Below are 360 nucleotides of genomic sequence, written 5' to 3'. Positions count from 1 at the left end.
CGGGACGCTGGCGGAGCCGCGGGACGCGAACCGGCCACCTTCGCCACCAGGGGCGGCGGCGCTGCGGTGGCGCCACCGCGCGGAGTGAGGGCGGAGCTGCGGAGGCGCCTGGTGGTTCTCGGCGACGCCTGTTCTGTCCCCTGTGCTCGGCTCCAAGAGGGCAGGAAAAGCTCTCATCCTTCTGCCCTGCCTGCCACAGCAGCTCCTCACAGCTGCCTTCTCTGCCCTGATCCGTACGGGACCCGTCCGTGGCTGTGCAGAGGCGGGGGACTCCACTCCCTCTTTTTCACGAGCAGTTTCAGAGCACAAGGGAGTGCACAGGAGAACAGAGGATCTTCCCGATGGATAAACACTACCCAG

This window comes from Geospiza fortis, unplaced genomic scaffold (genome assembly GCF_000277835.1).
Source record: "Geospiza fortis unplaced genomic scaffold, GeoFor_1.0 scaffold188, whole genome shotgun sequence".
NCBI classification, from domain to species: Eukaryota; Metazoa; Chordata; class Aves; order Passeriformes; family Thraupidae; genus Geospiza; species Geospiza fortis.
Note: the sequence above shows the minus strand (reverse complement) of the source record.